This window comes from Augochlora pura, chromosome 2 (assembly GCF_028453695.1).
Source record: "Augochlora pura isolate Apur16 chromosome 2, APUR_v2.2.1, whole genome shotgun sequence".
Lineage (NCBI taxonomy): Eukaryota > Metazoa > Arthropoda > Insecta > Hymenoptera > Halictidae > Augochlora > Augochlora pura.
Genome location: NC_135773.1, coordinates 16,888,396 through 16,905,676, shown reverse-complemented (window position 1 = coordinate 16,905,676; position 17,281 = coordinate 16,888,396). Strand labels below are relative to the sequence as shown.

The 17,281-nt window shown below is 43.1% G+C and overlaps 1 protein-coding gene across 1 annotated transcript in view; it reads left to right on the top strand.

Moving 5' to 3' along the window:
- Window positions 1-17,281, top strand: part of LOC144478262 (uncharacterized) — a 431,063-nt gene that overhangs the window by 228,035 nt on the left and 185,747 nt on the right. The window lies entirely within an intron of this gene.

Below are 17,281 nucleotides of genomic sequence, written 5' to 3'. Positions count from 1 at the left end.
CCCTCCGACTCAGAACTGTGTGTCACGCGAGGGTAGACACTCGGTTAAATTGCTTTCGTACGGCACTCGGATTTTTCGCGATCTCTCTTTCGATCGCGAGTTCGCATTCGCAAAGACAATTACTGTAGAACCCTGTTTATTGCTAGACTACGCAGGCGCCAGGAACTCTTTATCGTTTATAACAATATGTTTTTAGCCTTTGTACTCGAATGGCGAGTCTGTGGCGCCACTGAAAAATGCTGTACCACTTTTACATTCAGATTTAAAGAGTCGTTAACCGATACGCATCATTCAGAAAATTTGTCTACGCCGCTAAAATTTGCGCGTATATGAACTTATGATGTAAGCGTGTTATAAATGTAATTTTTGCGCTTGCAGAAAGCTGATTTTCAGGTGCATACTGTTGTGAGATTATTAGGAAGGAACTGCAATTGAAAAGGAATTGTACTGATCGCAGTGCCAAATCAAGCGTTACGACAACGAAAAGGCTTAACGCAATGTCTAAACTTATCGTAGAGTTCTTCATAGATTTTGTGATTATTGTATCTGAATATGTTCTGACACGTACAATATATGCTGTACACAACAAGAAATATCTTTATAATTAAAATATATGTCCCGGCTCCAAAGAAATTGCATTCTATGCACGGGCAGCGTGTTTTCAGATTCTTTTGGACGAAGGAGTTCAAGGGTCGCCAATGTTTCGGCGATTATTTGGCGTTTCTAATTTTGTGGAGCAGTGTAATTAGAACACGCATAGGTCTGGTGATTCGAGAGACGGATGGAAAGTCTATGATGGAGCTTTCAGGCCCCGAGAAACGAAGGAAGCAACGATCGTCTGCCATTCGGGGCCCGGTACGGTCCGGGGACCGTAATTAATGCCGCCCTGACGTCGGAATCGCTCCAGTTCGATTTCCACTCGCAGCCGGTCGTCGTAAATCAACGGAGACAGGAAAGGTCAGGCCTCGAGACGTCGTCGTGGGCCCCGATCGGTTGCGTCGCGTCTCTTCGGGATCGCCTAAAGCGCGAATCGATCGAGCTGGAGAGAGAAACGGTCCAGGAGAGAGCGAAACAACGATAAACGACGGCCTCGATTCCGGGACGCGAAGAAACGACCGGCAATTAGACGTATTAGTTTTTGCGCAATCGGCCAGTTGGCACGAGTGTGGCCGTCAAACCGGCTGACAGCGGGCACAGTCGAGCGATAGGAGAGGGAGTAGAGAAAGAAAGAGGGAGAGAGAGTGAGAGAGAGAGAGTGAGAGAGAGAGAGAGGAGAGAAGAGGCCCAGGAGGGAACAAATAATAATTACGTGTCCCTGTCACTCGAAAGGGTCCGAGAGTCGAAACCGGCGCAGCTACGATCCCGAAAAACCTCGATCTATCTGTCTCTCTAGCCTCGGGAGGACCGACGGGGCGGGGAGAGCACCATCGGGGCCCCGAGGGGCGGGGCCTCTGATTATTATAATTATTCCGGTGGGGCCTCGGGACCGTAATTAACGCAACCGCGGACCTGGGACATCTTGACAGATCCGAATTCCCGGTAATGATAAAAAATAGCCGTCCACCGCGTTCGCCGGGCCGTTCTCCGTTACCGTGGACTCCGTCAACGGGTCTCGAAGACACTTCGCGCTAGACGGTCCCATTTTGGTCCTGAGAGAGGCGAGATTTTCGGAAAAAATATTTCAAGTAGTTAGGATGCATCTTAATTCAAATGAGAGTATGATTCGGATAATCATAAAGTCATCATATTTATTTATTTACTTATTACGATTGGACGACGAGACTCGGGTTTATTTGCATCCAGGTTACAAACATTGTGTATAAATATTGGCTATCGAGTGTCTGAGAATTAATTTCTAAAAGGGTAGCCTTAAAAATTATATTAAAATGTAATGAGAAATAAAATTGTGAATGATCATACTTAATTACATTCTTGTTAAAAATGTTCGCTGTTCCAGTATTAATCCGTACGTAGATGGAATAGAATACTTTATTTTGAATATCGTGTACATTTTTTTAAAACGAAACAGCCCACTTGCTATACAACATATTACGTACACCTGCAGAACTTCGTTCGATTCTCTTCAAACAACCTCGCATACGCTCGGGCATCATAATTAAGAGAAAACAACGTTTTGTTTAAACTTGATATAACAAATATCCCCGAAACTATACGCTGCGAGCGTCTCCGTACAGTTATCGGCCCAAAGCACGGCCCTAATTATATAAGAATTATCTGAATCATGCTCTAAACGCTTAACCATAACCTTCGTCGAGTAGCTTAGGGAGATAATTGCCCGAAACGGAAAGATCATCGAGCTGTTATTAATCCGGAGAACGATAAACCGTGGATCCCTCTCGTCTCCTCTTTACGAAAAAAAGGAACGATCGCTGTTGGGCACGGCGTTGCGTCTTTTCCTTGGCATTCCTTATTTTCTAGACCATTAGGCGACACCTTTTTCACTACGAACGAACCCGCGATCACGCTGGCTAGGACGGATCGATCATTTTATTCGGCCATCATCGCGACGAGCCTAGATTTCTCTGTTTGGCAATCGGCCGAGGACAAAATAATAATAATTAGAGCGTAGATCTGTACTCATGGCAAAAATGTTTTGCGTTAATTGCCAGAAGATAGAGCTACATTGACAATCGATTTTTCTGTTTGCAATTTAAAATCTACTTTCAACTGACTTTTGCTATTGGCTCATAAATCTGCAATTTAATTATGGGTAATAATAGTTTCTCGTTCTTGGACTGCAGGTATTTACGTACTCATGGTATCCTTGTACTTCACAATTATGCAACGATCGCTATAGATGAAAAATGACAAATTGTTCAAAATAAAAATTTCCTGCATCTATTATAAATATTAGGATACTCTTCGGAATCCTTTAATCATTTTAATAGAACCAAAATAATATATTGACAATTTCCATTCTTTTAATCACTCTGCTGAATCGAATCGCAGCTACCCGTTTATGCTATAAATATATAAAATCCTCAGTCTATCAAATAAGTCAGAAGCTAAATTGCTTCAATACTTCACCAACAAGATACACTGCTTCTTAACAAACTTCTCGACAATAATGATAGTCGGCGAGAAACGGACGACAGTGTCAAAAAGTCGAGAAAGACTTCCAGCTTCTGTGAAATGTAATAAACGCTGTCGCAAAGAGAGCAAATTTTTCTTCGATAAGGACGAGACTGTGATAGACGACATTCCTCCGACTCCGGATTTTGCGAAAGGAACGTTGGAATTTAGCTGATCAGTGGCGAACAGTGTCGGCAGCGAAGCAGCCATCGAAAAATGTGGCTATCGACCCGTATCCCACCCCCGCCCGCGGCTGACATCCGTTTGATCGACACCCCTCGTGGAAACTCGCAGCGGAAAGCTTTCGACCGGGGCCGTATCTGTTTACTGGTGCAGGTCGGCGAAAAAAAAAACACACGCAGAAAAGACAGAAAACCGATACCGATACCAGGCGACACGATTGCGACAAAAACGCTGGGGACAGCTCGTCGAGCAGCCTCGGTATCGACGCCGCCGTGACACGGATTAATTTCCATACCGGGAGCGTGTTGCTCGATAACAGATATCCCGGTTGTCACGTCGACTTATCGCGCGGCCGGTCACGGGGGTCGGCACTTTGGGCAAATTAAACAAACATAAAGATGAGATAACACCTTCCTCCCTCGCCGCCTCGCCCACGCTCCGAGGCCCGAGACGCGGCGACTGAAAACTCGGGGACGACGATCGGTCGAGCGCCAATAACGACCGGCGATCCGATAATTAAATCGGAGAGTTATTCACGTCACGCGTCCGCGCAATTATAATTAAGGATTTATTAGCGTCGGCCGCCGCCGCCTTCTCCTTTCTTCCCCGCGGACCCCCGTGGACCCCCTCGGACCCCTCGAGACCCCCATTCCGCCGCAGGCCGTGCCACAACACCGTAGAAACGCCTTCCTCGGCTTCTAACGACTAACAGGTCGAAAACTCCTTGAAGACCGTGGAGCAGATCGCTCGCTCTCCCTTCGGCCCTTGTCTTCTCGAGCTCGCCGGACCCTTCGCTCCTTCTCCGTTCTCTTTCTCTCGCTCGTCGACGTCCCTCGCCCGCCTCGAGGAGAACAAATTAAAAACTGTCCCAGTGGCCGTAAATAAAACGTTCGCCGGCATTCCGCCCATCTCTGTATTCGCCTTAAAGAAGCCCTCTAGACACGAGGTCGACGCGATCCGTATACCGGGTGCCGTGCCCGTCGATCCGGAATCATCAAATTCTAGATCAAGATGGCGACGAAATCGAACGATTTCTGTACAGTCTGCACAGTTCATCACGGAACATTGAATCCGCGAAAGCATGACACGTTTTCAAATGTGACTCTTGCGTTTGTCAGAAACAATACAAATTGCTAAAACACTTTGGCGTAATTCATATAATTCTGTAGTTTTCCTTATTTGTTCCTCGCAGTAGCAACCCTTTGGATCATAGATTATAACTCGTATTAGGATTCATTTCTTTAATCCCTTAAGGTCATGTGTCTACTCTCGGCCGCCAAAGCTATTTATTTATTTATTTTATTTTTACATAATATTAAAACAAGTTATTGTATTACATATATGTAAACTTCAAAAAGGAATTAACAAGTGTTATTTTTCTGACTTAATCTTGAATATTATGTATTACTGATTGTTCAATGAAAATCGATTCCGACCATCATGACACATATGTATAAACTTAATGAGACTGCAAAGGGTTAATATTACATTATCTAATTTTATATTATTATTAATTTAATATGATATAATATTATGTTTGCTCACTGCATGTAACAATTATTAATTATATAAAGATTATATAAAATATATAAATAAAGGAAATATTTAGAAACGTAGGTCTTTACGAACAGTTCATTTGAAACCAAAGAGAATAGCCAGGTTAATATTCAGCATTGTGTCAAAACTAAACAAATTGATTTGATGTTCCATTTACGAAATAGGGATCCTCTTGGATGATTTCTACTCAACAAATAATGGACCTCCTCGTTCTATTTCACCAGTTACCTTTTATCAAGTTGATTTTGGACAACTGCAATCGTCATATCAGAAACTGTCGTCATTTCTTGACGACGAGTATACTCATCAAAACAGCCAACTAGATAATACTTTAATATCCTTTATAAAATTCTATATTTAATAAACGAAATATTTGAATAGAAGTAACTTACACAATCCCCACAGATTGCAACAGCTAACTATTGAACTAACAAAGAAACGTAATTATTTCTTTATTCACCCCATCGTTAAACGTAAAAATCGATTAGTTTACATAGATTATTCGACAATAGCGGAAGCTGCAATATTGTTAAAATAGCTCTTCGAAATTGTATTCTCTGTAACGATCACCCTGCACGCACACCTGAAACTGTATAACATCAGGGTACAATTAACCGTACATGGTTCAGACGTATTCACCTGGTTCACGTAAACTTACATATCAATAAATTCGTCGAGGAATCCACGCGTCGGAGCTGCAGGAAAAATACACAAGGTTCGGGTATCGTTGATTTACGATGCACACGCGAAAGATCTGCAGCGAGAGATTCTGATTCTATCGAAACGAAATGGTTGCCCCCCTCCCGGCAATCCACGATGGCATCGTGCCCGCGAAATTTGATTTTTCGCCGATATGAAAGATCGCGATCGAGAACGATGCTTAATTAACGGCCAAGACGAATGCAAGGGTGGGACGCGCGATCGAGTCTAACACCTGTGCGACAGCGAGGGACGCGAAGAAAACGGAGTGGGCGCGATTATTATGCATGTTGCACGATCGGCGTAATTCCCTTTGTAACGTGTAACGATGCGAGCCTAATGCGAAACTGAATGGCTACCTGACAAACTGTATCGGGACAATTATCGGGAGCGCACGGGAGAGAGTATTAATTACGGTCGGGTGGATACGTTCTCAGTGTATTTACGAGCAATGATCATTTTTAATCGGGCCCACCGAACGGTCGGTGATTAATGATTCGAGGATTAAGCGGCGATCAATTGACGATTATTGTGAAAAAGATTCGCGTTCCTCCTGTTTTATTAGGCAATCGTTCTTGTAGTAATTAGTTACCTGTAGATCATTTTGCGTACGGTGTACGGCGTACGCGCAAAGCTTTCAAATATGAGACCTTCCTGTTTGATTAGCCAATCGTTCTCGTGATATTTATGTGGTAATCTGTAGATCTTTACGCGTACGGTAGGTATAAAATTTATAAACGCTAAGACAAGCGAATTCTAATGCATTCGGTAGGAATATTTTCATCCAGAACTGAAAAAGATGTATAACATGACATAACCTGCAATTGTTCTAATAAGATCTTGTTCTATTGTTCTAACAGGGTCTTATTCCTCGTCTCGGGTTTTAAGGTAATCTCTTTCACTTATATCGAATTCTGTGAAGGTTTATTAACCTCTTGCAGTACCATTTTCTTCACAGTCACTAGGATTAGGAATTTTTCAATTGTTATAATTTCTTGGGATTAGAATTTTATTCCTTAAAGAACAGAATAACATTCATAATCAATTTATTACTAGTAATTTCCGTCACGAGTCGGAATCGTCAAAGTACGGTAAGGGGTTAATTGCAAACGAATGAATAAATTATTGAATATTACCTCATCATATTATTTTTGAATCAACTCCATTGAGCAATTCATGACAAAAATGAGAAAATCAAATTTATTTACAGGTGTTTCGAGATTTTATACGAACGAACTATTTTCCGTTAATTAGGATTACTAGAACAAAGACAAATGTTTATTTTATTTTGACGCAAAGTCATCCGAAGATTATTGCATTGCCGATTTCGCAAAATTCGCTTTGATTTTGTCAATAAAATTATACATTACCGTCCAAGAAAAATCGATGACATCGATATCGTCGAGTGGGTAACTTGGCGGTTGATTCGTCGGAGTCTCAGAGGGTATCGACGGAACATTTCGGCCACCCGGTAGACCGTTGTTTCGGGTCCACGCTGTATTTCAGGGGAAGGATGAGATACTGGGTCCTGGCGCCGCCGCGCGGTACAAAATAATGACACGGGTCCCGGCCGCGGTCTCATCGGGGGAACTTTTAATTACAAACTGATGACCAAGCCAAACCTAAAAATATTGTCTTCGGCCGGTCCGTATCCTTGAGAGGCTGAATACATTAGCGCAAAGATCGATCGGCGTGCGTTGCCGGCTCCGGCCAAGTGCGATCCATTATTTATTTAGGGTCGCCTTTTCACGCCGCGTCGCCGAGCCGCTTTCGTATTTATTCACCGACATTTCATTCCTCCCGAGATAATTGTCTAGTCAACGCGCATACTTCACCCCATGAAATCAGCTCAGGTAGATCCTCTGTTCACCTCGACTTCCTTCAGCCAGCCGCGCCGTCTTCGATAACCCCCACTTTAATCATTGTCATCAGGCTACAATTATTAATAGATTTGTTTAGACATCCGATGTCGGATGGTGCTTTAGGGAAAATAAAGTAGAATCTCCATTCTATAAAATGAGCTTGATTAGGCTGTTCTGAGACGCTTTATCTCGATGTTGTAATCCGTTGAGAAAGAACAATTTTTTGATCGAGATTTAAGCACTCGTAATCTTGTAATTTATTTGTTAATGTACACTTACTAGTAAAAATATAAGCATGTCTTATCTATAACTGGACCAAGTGATCGTTTGTTTGAGATGATAGTGAGATTAATTTGCTAGACAACAACTATCAAAAATTGCAATTGGTTGAAGTGATACAAGAATTAAGAATGTTCTTTTGTTTCAATTCCTTCATCTGAGCCTACAAAGAAAAATTAGAAGATGCACGTTGCACATTTCGTGGTGTCAGTGATCAAAAATGTTAAAACCGCAGAAAATTCGCAGTCGAGACTATACAACTGCAATCGACAGTTTGCGTCAACATTTGAGTAGACTGCGGATTTCACGTATTTATGGTAAAATTGAGTAGCCGTAATTTAAAATAGTAAAAAGCTTGAAGGAATTCTAAAATGTCAGCGTCTCAATTTACAAAATTACTACAGACAGAGAAAATAATGTACTTAGATTCTATTTCTTGCAAACCGTGCGGGTAATTTTTATTTTGTGGAAATATCCGTAGTTTCTCAGTCAGAAATGCAACAATTGAAGAAACTAAGGATTCCAACTGTTTTTTGCGACTATACGACTTCGACGCTCGAGGTATACGAAGATTTGAGCGATCAGAAGTGCCGCAACTGTAAAAAATTCTCAAGCTGCCCAGAGCTAGGGACTAGAAGCCTACCGGCTGGTTTACAATCAAGGCATCGGATTGATCCGTTCAAGGTCATTTCCCGGACATTAAGGTCACAGCTCGTCTCATCTATCACCATCCTCGATTAGAAGAAAAGAGAAATTCCGCGTGTCCGATGAAAAAGCCGCTCGCGTGTTGATGAGCCTGGTCTCGGCTCGAGGAGGACACACGAGAGATCGTTACGGACGACTCGCGGAGCAATTTCGGCCGGCACCGGCCTGAGACGCGGCGTAAGAAATCGCGGACTTTTGACCGGCCGATTTCTAGCTGTTTTCTCTGTGTGCCGCGGCCGGAATAAAATGTAAAGTAATCGCCGCGGCTCGCCGCCGAGAAAAAAGAAGCGGACGAGCGGTGAAAGCAGAGAGGCGCATGCATAAGTGGCTCCGGACGAGAGACGAGCCTCAGATATGACAGATACGCTGCTCGCTTTTAATTATAGGGCTGCGGGAGAGGAAAGGCTCACGCGAGCTCGGGGCCGCGAACCGCGACCACCTCGCCGCGATACATTGTGCTTAGGTCGCTTCTTCTTTGTTTTTCGAGGCCCTCGTCCCTTGTCTGTAGGTTGCCGAAAAAATTTTTGCAAATTACCCTGTTCGCGGCTCTCGCCCTCGCACGCGATACACGAAATAGCTGGGTAGCACTTCGTCAGACGTCTTCTTAGTCGTCCGATCACGGCTGAAACCTGCGCCGCGTAAAATACTACTTATACTTATCAAATATTACTCGTTATTTATTAACATTTTTTCCAGCTTCACCAGCAAAATTAGGTACTTCTCTATCTTTACTGCTCGACGAAACCAGAAATCTCAGTCTTCCTGATTCTCGAATCATTGGATAAAAGTTTATTTAATTTTATTTAATTTTCATTTATTATAATTATTAGTATATCTTGGAGTATTGAAATAATTGTCAAGATTTCTGTTTAACGCATTTTAACCATGAACATTGTCATTGTAGAATATAATAATGACGCGGTAAGCTTAAAAATAGGAACGTAAACAAGATCAAGAAAGTAACCAGTAGAATCAATAGATCATATTTCAACATAACTATAATCTTCTGTGATCATTACTTCATTTTACTAATTCCAATACCGTGTTTTACATCATTTAAATATCTCGAACACTAACTCTATCTTTTATTGTATCTTTTATTGCACTGTCCCTTTCCTTTTATCTTTACTTCCTCTTGATATGCTACTAGCACGCCATATTGTCATATTATTGTAAACACAGGGACTTTTTCACAGCGACCAAATAAATAAATATTATCATTATTATTATTATTATAAACATTACATACAACGAGACCCTTCCAGTGACGATAAATCAATGAAACAAGAAAATAATAAAATAAAAAGGAGTGTCTGATACAAAGTAGAGAAAAAAAGATCACAGGGGAATAAATAAATACTAAATGAATGTCAAAATTATAGTAATAACAAGATAGTTCTGAGCCATCTTGACTTCAGAACAAGTACCACAAGCAAATATTATACTGACTTAACAAAATTCTTTCCACGCGATAAACGGCGATCGAAAGCACACTAAAAGTTGAAAGATGATTCACCGGGGCATCATGTTAGAAAGAACTCTTTCAGCGGTGTATTCGAGGCTCCACCCTTAAATAACAGTGACCAGGTGAGAAGTGAACGGTGAACATTTGGTGCCGAGTGACTCGTATCCACCTGGTCGGCCGCAGAGATGGAAACACGCCTAAACGCGCCCCGGGTGGAAGACGGAGGCCTGCCCCCGGCGAACTTCCCTTCCTTCGCCGTCCTCTGACGTAATCGAAGAAGCCCAGGCCAGCACAGATCACAGATTAAACAACACTCGAGTCCTTCTCCTCGATAATTACCCAGGCCGGGGTAATTGCTGCAATCCGGGAACGGCACGCAGTTACAGAACGGCAGATAATTCAGCGAACGGTGATTTCGAGTCAGATTGCCCGGGCAGAAGTTACGTTATACGCGCGCGCCTCCACCAAAGTTGGAATTGGTTGAAGCTGAAATTGAGAGAGAGAAAGAGAGGGAGAGAGAAGAGAGAGAAAGAGCAGATAGAGACACGCGGTGATAGAGAGAAAGGAGACCCCTTTGGTGCCGTTCCCACACCCCCTTCTCGCGAATGCAATCCTCGAGGAACAGCCGACGGATTACGCGTTCGCACCTGCGTAAGCGAGATGTCGATTCGTCACGGAATCGTCGTTCCATGACGAGATCTCGCTCGCGTGCCGCGCACCATGCGAAACGCGATACCATCTAACCACGAGAACCATCGCGACTCGAATTCCGTCGAATTTCGCGAAACACCGGTCGAACAAAAGCCTTCGATGTTCCTAATCTCGTTATTCCCTAGCAAAACGTCATAAAGCGATCCAACCTAACCACGGACCTCCACGACCGCTGTTACACTGCCAATCTTGCTGTCAATTCTCATTATAAGACTGACGATCTCTATACAAAACAAAAATTGTCTGCATCGGTTGTAAAAGACAGGCGTTGGACGTACATTTAATGCTTATTTTAATTATTTTAACAAGTTGGGAACGGTATATCGATACACTTGAGTTAAAAATAATAGAACACTATATATAATCCTTTACACTCCCATACGGCAATAGTAAATTATTATTTTTAAGGTAATCATGTAAAGCAGATGTATAAAGACAGGAAATATTTTATTCATTAATTCCTATAGAATTTCACGGTAGTTATAATTATTTTTATCTTAATCAAGCTTTGTATAGCAGATCACAATTTTGGCAAAATTTGCTCCGACTTTTTGGTAGGTAATTATGTCAGAAAAGCCTTCGGAGTCCTACGGATTAAACACATGTTTCCATTGTTTTAAATTGTTCTTACTCATCTTTGCAATAAATAGATAAAATTCGCAGTCTATTCATTATACTTATGCGTAAAATTTGATATTGGACAGTAGTCTCTAAAGGGTGCCATTTCATTCATAGGAACCATTGTTTTCACAAGTACATTTTCGCAGATACCATTTTTTCGTAGGTATCATTTTTTAAACTCCTTTGATTATAATAATTCTTTAGAACGATGAGAAAATTTATGTCTAGTGTGTGTCGACGTTTCCTTGAATACTTAAATCTGTGGCTGCAAGGAAATTCGCATATTTTCACTTCCGAGATATCGTCGCTTAAAGTTCGCATCGCTATTAGCAGTGTTTCAAATTGCATAATTTTTTTGAGCCTGTCTTCTTCCAATAAATAACGTAAATGCTATATGTTGCAGTTCGATTGCCGCATTAACTTAAGCTTTTGGAAATGCGACTTGCGATTCATTTGCTTACAGCGGCAGAGATATTAATGGCAGGAATTCTTTATTCCAATTTAATCTTACGAGCCAGACTCGTCAAAATGTAAGAAGGGGTTGATGCATACGTTTCCTTTCATTTTACAGGCCTGCGCATACCATAAATGCACGAAGTTATATATAGTTCTACTTACACCCTGTTATTACTCTTACACCTAGAAACGCCTCTTTCCTCCTCGTAACTCCTCGGGTTAAAATCCGACCATACTTTGCATTGGCCACAGTCTTCTACTTCCTAGTGACTGTGTTGCAAGCACATGTAGCTTATTAAAAAAATTATGAACACTACAGAATTGATCGATTTACATTATAATCGAATCCAAGTTGATTTTTAAGGTGTGTATGAGGGTAGCTGCTTTTGACCCGTATACACGTCGTAACAGAAACTGTTACCACTTCTTCATGGCGAATATACTCATTAAACTGCTTAAGAAGAAAATGCACAGTGTCTTTTATCAAGTTACATATTTTATAAAAGTGTTGCGTTTATACCCTCTCATACGATTTTCAAACAAGTTTCACTCAAAAACTAGAGACACTATTGGGACCAGAAAATTTGAAAATAATATCACGTTATCGTTTCCTTAATTAGAACTTGATATTTTACTTAAAATTTATTGATTTAATAATTAATTTCAATTTTTCGATACAAATGTAGGCCATTTTGACTTAGTACAATAGCACAGGGTTAAGCAAAATATGAAGAAAATCAAACATACACAGTATAATTACTAGACTGTAGATCTTTATGCCAAATGGAAAACTTCCAAGTCAATTATGAGAAACAGGAATGAAATAAAAATAAAACGCTTGTTCCAATAATTTGAATAAATTGCGAATAGGGTAACAATATCACGAAATTGTTTTCCTGTCTCCACAATTCTTCATTTCAGTTGATTAACATGTTTCGTATAAATCCATAAAATCCGTAATAATATCCTAATAATCACAGCTACAATAGCAACAGCTATTAACAACAGATAGCAACAGCTAACTAGTTAACTAAGTACAGATTAAGATTGTCATAAAGAAGTATCAATGATCCGATGACACAATTCGGTATTGAAGAAGTCACGAGAATCGAAGTTGATCAGCTGATCGCAGGATCGTGGCCAGCTCGCGTGCCGAACTGCCGAGCGAAGAATCGCGCTCGCTTTGGCCGGCTATTACGCAATTAACATTCAGTTTAATTACCGCTTCGTGGAGCTGATGGGCTAGGCAACGGGTCCGCCCGTTGGCCAGGTCACCAACGGCAGCTCGTTTCTCTCGCGGAAGCTTCGCCTCTCGCGTTGTTGCTCGTTAACCCACCATCCCTCGATCCATCACCTACGTTTGCAACTGCAATCTACCTATGGGTCACTGATCTTTGTCGGCAACCTTGGGAGAATGCATATTTTAATGACACTCGCCGCGGATTTGTCAGAATCGTGTTAACGTCAGCTTGACGACGCGTCGGCTTTCATTCGTACTCTTTGCATTCATTATCGATGCAATCTCTTTTGAAGTGTAATAATAAGAATTTATGGATGTATACCAACATATTTTAAGATTACTTACTCTATTTAGTTTATTGGGACATTTAAATATATATTCATGAGAAAAGATGTGCATGCATTTTGGTTTTATTTATAGATATACTTGTATATCTTTAACTACATTTCAAGTCAATGAAAATTACTGTAATAATAATAATAATAATAATAATAATAACAATCTATGTATATACTTCTCAAGAAACTTATCGACAAAATTATCGATACGATATTATTAACCTTTTGCACTTGAGACTATTTTAACTCTGAATTTAGGGCAGTTGCTTCACCCTTTTTATTTTATTATAAAATCTGAAAAGTCTTTAGAAAATAGTGTAGCAATTTTTAGCGTTGCCTCAGAATCGCCAATCAAGTGCAAAGAATTTATCCGATTGAAGCCTTTTCGCAGGTAGAAGATGATAACTATTTCTAAAGTGGCGACTATACATTTCGAAGCGTCTTCGATGAGCCGTCGTTAAAAATGATTCGCAAGGTCAAATAGAAAAATGAGAAACGCGTAGAGGCTTCAGAAGCGCGATGGCAGGAAAGTTTGCGAAACAATGGCAGAGCCTGTGCAAGGCTCGTCAGCCCGGCCGGCTCATAGATAATTTATTAGCGATCCGCAGAAAGATCGGTGTTTACGAGCGTCACATTTACCGGTCGTGAAGATCGTGATATTGGTGATCGAGCCGAAACTGTCGAAACCGTCGAGACAGGCCTGAAATTGGCGCAATTGCCTTCCGTCCGTGCTCTGTGCCGGCGTTGCCCAAGTCCGAGTTACTCTGCTCTCTCTCCCTTTATTAAATCGATCTACGGTCTCCGAAAGGTCACATTTTATCCGTCTGTATCTATTAGTCCGAACGAAAAACCGCCACGGTCCGACGATTCTTTTATTTCGCCGGTTTACTCGAGCAACGATCCGGTAATTGCTTCTTCGCTGGCGATCGCGATGGGTCGAGCCGACACTGACGAAACCTGGTCTGATAGGAAACGGTTATACTGGCTCGAAAAACTCGACCGACGCGTCGGAAATTTACCGATGAAACGCAGAACAAATATGTAAATTGCCGGCTGCGAAGAACAACCGGATTTCTGTCAGCAGCAGCAATTTTTCGCTGACCTCGGGTCTCTCCACCGAGTTCACGACCGCCGTGAAAAATCGAAATTTAGGCGCGGTCCGATACCACGAGGAACAGTACGACAGTGTGTAATTCTATTGGCACGAAGAGTACGACCGATAGATCGAAGATTGGCCGAGAAAATTGAGGAAAAATATGCAAATTGCTCGCTCGTACGTTCCAACAGGTTTCCTAGGATTATTCAGCAGCGGCCTCGATCGAACGTCTCCGTAATCTTCTGGGAAACATAGTAATTATCAAATTTCGAATTCAGCGGATTTCTGGAAAATCACCGAGCATCGTTACCGATGGAAGAAAATCCTGTTCGGCTCGACAGCCACTCCCGCGATCGTCTTCGGAGCATCGGCATGTCGGCCAGCATCCCTCGGGAGCTTCCCGGTTTCCTCGGTGCTCGGCGCGTTTCAGCCGCACGTTTTAGCGGCCGGTCTGCGGAGAGACGGGTGGGCTGAACGGATGGGCAATCTCCCTGCAGCGCGTATTTCTCCGTACGGCACGCACAACCCGGCCAGGCTACGATCGCGACGAGGTGTATGCCCTAGAAGCATTAAAGTCTCGACGTCATCCTCGATCCTAGCGGACGGGCGAAGACAACAAAAAGAGAAAAACGGTAGTGGAAGCCTGGATACAAGGTGGAAATAAAAGGACCGATGTGGAAGAAGAAGGAGGAGGAGGAGGAGGAGGTGGAGGAGGAGGCGACGGAGGAGAAGGGAACGCGGCCGAGGAGCACATATAACATCCGAGCTGGAGGAAGGAGGTGGCGGCGTCGGATAGCGAAGGTGGTCGAGGGTGCTCGGCGGACCGAGGGGCGGAGGGGAGCACAGAAGAGAAGAGCAGAGAAGAGAAGAGGCCGGGAGCTATGCGTGCTCCGCCCCGCCCACGCTTTCAGAGACCCGGGACTCAACTTGTCCACCTTCTTCTCGGCGTACAGCCACCCGCAAGAGTGTCCGTGATGCACCGTGCCACCCCGGCTCCAGATTCCAGGGGCCCTCGAGGATGCTCCCACCGATCCTCGACGATCCCACCCCCACCTTCGAACTGGTTGTTCCCCGGACGCTCGGGCTGACCGATAACGCGATAGGAAGCTCGTTCCAGCGCAGCGGCTCGCCTCGGTTGATCCGCGAGACCGTGGCCCCGCTCGCTGTCTCCGAGTCAGGTGGCCAGCGAGCATGGTAGCCGGCCGTAAACCGAGTGACTTGGAGCTGACAGAGGGTAAATGGGATGAAGGAAATACGGAACGTCTCTCGTTTAGATTAGATCCGCGTGGGCGGACCTGGCGATCGCCGTCGACCCGAGAAGATTTAAAACGAAGCGGAGGGAACTGGAAGACGCGCGCGGATCGTTACGTCTTTGTAGGCTTCAGGGACGATGGCTGTTCAGGCTCCGATACGGGTTTCCGATTTGTCCAAGTGTACGGTTTTAGGCGTTTCGGTAAATCTCGATCGTTGATAACGATACCCAGTTTTACAGTTTTCTTTTACAGTTGCCATTTCAAAGGTATCGTACAGATACTTCGTTTACGATGCTTCGTTCAAAATGGAAACTGCATAGTTGCGTACAATGAGGAGATCAATGAGACTCGATAAAGTATCTCCATAAATAATTACCAATTCAGATCGATCTTCAGAACAAGGTACCTATTGTGAGTGTCGAGATCCGCGGTTAAATAAATCACTTGACATCCACTCTATACATTGTTTAGTTAAGAAGATCTTAATAGTATTCGCTATAATAGTCGGAGTAGAAAACAAATATTTCGACAGAAGCGTATAAATGAAAATAATCGCAACATATTACGTGTATTATTGTATGTTGGTCCTTGGTTTGTGTGTGAGGGATCACGGGGCGCTTATGTCTATAGTTATTCACATCATTAAAATAATGGATAAATTCAAAAACAGAAAAACATTTCCTTCCTCTTCTTAAAACATTACTTTCTCTTCCTCAATCTGACATAGTTTACACATGGATCCTCATTGTTTCAAAACATTACTTTCTCTATCCGTGTTTCTGGATATACATATAGTTATTCTACAACTAGTAGACAACGACACTCGTTCGTGTACATATAATATAAGAATGTACTGCACTGTCGACAGTAACGCATAATTAACATATAAAGAGAATAAAGTACGATGATATCCAGGGAAAATGTTGCTACTAATTACTGTTTCTACATCAAAGCAAGCATACTTTCGCTACAGAAAAATGTCTCGTTTACGAAGCAGCAAGGAAATGCCCCTCTTGTCGCACATGTCCTCCACCATACCCTTCTCTCATTAGAACAGGAAATTTCTCCAGATGCCCAGAGGCTACGCAACAACCGGGTACATTTCGCGTACCCCCAGAGGCCTGGAAACCCAGTAATCTTTCCCTCCGCCGCGTCTCCTCCTCCTAGAATGACACAGTCGGTCCGATCCTGTCGAATCAAAGAAAATCCCGGCTGCCTGGAGTGAAGCAGCAGAGATCTTCCTAGGCCGGCAATCAACGCGAACACGGCCGAGGTTATCCAGAAATTTCCATCGAGCGTTTCCATCACGTAGGTGGCTGGGGTCCCTTTTGACGCGGACCGTACTCTCGCAGGGTCCAAGGGCCGCGGGCGCCATCTCCTCGGACGCTTATCCTGCTGGATCCGTGCAACCTCCTCCCGCGAGCCTGTGTCCCTCTAGCGCATTACCATACCTTCGCCTCCACCTTCTTCCCCCCCTTCACCAAGAGGAACGTCTCTCGGAGCTGGCCATTATTCTAATAATTCCACCACGGTAGTTTTCTTTTCCCTTTTGCGGGCTATTTAGATTAATCTCCCAGGTTTCCACTTCGCTGCCGTACGCAGCCGCCGTCCCGTTACCAAACGCCCGTGGCAGAGCGAGACCGAACCGCGTTTTCGTTTCGGCCCCGCTGGATCAACTTGATTGTTGCTGCCGCTGTTGTTCGAACGTTCTTGTCAAGCTGTT